This window comes from Arachis duranensis, chromosome 3 (assembly GCF_000817695.3).
Source record: "Arachis duranensis cultivar V14167 chromosome 3, aradu.V14167.gnm2.J7QH, whole genome shotgun sequence".
Lineage (NCBI taxonomy): Eukaryota > Viridiplantae > Streptophyta > Magnoliopsida > Fabales > Fabaceae > Arachis > Arachis duranensis.
This window is the reverse complement of record NC_029774.3, coordinates 88,702,785-88,704,693: the sequence shown is the minus strand read 5'-3', so window position 1 is coordinate 88,704,693 and position 1,909 is coordinate 88,702,785. Positions and strand designations below refer to the sequence as shown.

Below are 1,909 nucleotides of genomic sequence, written 5' to 3'. Positions count from 1 at the left end.
AATTTGGGTTGGGATGGATATGTGACTATAATCCCCTCAATACTTGAATTGGGAAATGTATGTGGTATAATCAGTGACCATACTTCATCTCTTCTCATGAGTAATTGACCAAGGAATTGGCTATTGATCAAGATTTGAGAGATTGGATTACCAAGGAATTAGGATTCAATCACTTAAGATTGCCAAGGAGATCAATGAATGCATTGAATGAGGAAGAGATGAGAATGAACTTGATCCGGAGAATTGCAACATCTCCTAAACCCAATGATTCTCCCATTTCTGATCTTACCCATTCTCTTTAATTTCTGCCATTTACTTTTATGAGCATTACCCATTTCCCATTTAAGATTCTGCACTTTAATTTCTGCTATTTACTTTCTAGTCATTTAAATTTTTGCATCTCAATCTAGACTCTGTTTAGCTCAACTAGCATATTCTTCTAACTAAAGTTGCTTGACCAATCAATCCTTTTGGGATTCGACCTCACTCTATAGTGAGTTTTACTTGATGATAATTTGGTATACTTGCCGAAGGAAAATTTGTTGAGAGACAAGTTTCCATGCATCAAGTTTATGGCGACGTTGCCGGGGATTGATTTTGAATCAACAATGATTAAGCTAGAAGATCACTAGATTGAGCATTTTTTTCTTTCGTTATTCTTTTCTATATTCAGTAATTTACCTTAGTTTGTTTTTAATTTCTTCCTCATCCCCTATTCCCTCTCTAATTTCTGTTCTCCTTTCTTAGTTTACCACAATTCAGCTCACTAACCCACTAACTGTTTGATAAATTGCATCACTCACACTAACAATCATTCTAACAAAAATTGTCTTCATTATATCTCCTGTTGTGCATTCTGTTTGTTGTATGACAGGGAGAAGAGAAGGGATCTCAACATCCTTTGATTCAGAGCCTGAGAGAACCCTTTGGAGACGAAAAAGGGAAGCAAGAGGAAAAATAATTGTTGGTGCTGAGGAAGAGGAAGAGTATTTTGAACCCAACATGGAAGAGAATTTGGAGAACAATCATGAAGAAGAAGCTCATAATCATGCCATAGAAGGCCATGCGAACCGGGTTGGGCATGAAAGGAGGGTCTTAGGATCCTATATCAATCCTAATCCAGGAAACTGTGGAAGCAGCATTCAGAAACCCACCATTCATGCCAACAATTTCGAGCTAAAACCTCAGCTCATCACTTTGGTGCAAAATAATTGCTCATTTGGAGGAGGTGCTCAAGAAGATCCTAACCAACACTTGACCACCTTCTTGAGGATCTGTGACACAGTGAAGACAAATGGAGTCCACCCGGATGTCTATAGGTTGCTCTTATTCCCCTTTTCACTCAGGGACAAGGCAACAAAGTGGCTTGAATCCTTCCCAAAAGAAAGCCTGACAGATTGGGAGGATGTAGTGAACAAGTTTTTAGCAAGATTTTACCCTCCTTAAAAGATTAATAGGCTAAGAACTGAGGTGCAAACTTTCAGGCAACAAGATGGTGAGACACTTTATGAAGCATGGGAGAGATTCAAAGACTTGATAAGGAGATGCCCATCAGAGATGTTTAATGAGTGGGTTCAACTTCACATCTTCTATGAAGGTCTTTCCTATGAGTCAAAGAAGGCTATGGATCATTCATCAGGAGGCTCTCTAAACAAGAAGAAAATCGTTGAAGAAGCCATAGATGTCATTGAAACAGTTACTGAGAATGACTACTTGTATGCCTCTGAACGAAGTAACACTACAGGAGTAATGGAGCTAAACCACATGGATGCACTGTTAGCCCAAAACAAGATGATCACCAAGCAGCTAGCAGATCTTACCAAGAAGGTGGAAGAGAACCAAGTTGCAGTAGCCATCACTTCATCACCAACTCATGAAGGAGTAAACATAGGAGAAGAAGGTGATTGGG

The 1,909-nt window shown here is 39.1% G+C and overlaps 1 non-coding gene across 1 annotated transcript; it reads right to left on the bottom strand.

Moving 5' to 3' along the window:
* Positions 1–1,455: 1,455 nt before the first annotated feature.
* LOC127746387 (small nucleolar RNA R71) lies at positions 1,456–1,563 on the bottom strand. The gene has a single exon (XR_008008006.1). It is a non-coding gene; the product is annotated as a small nucleolar RNA R71 (small nucleolar RNA).
* Positions 1,564–1,909: the final 346 nt, after the last annotated feature.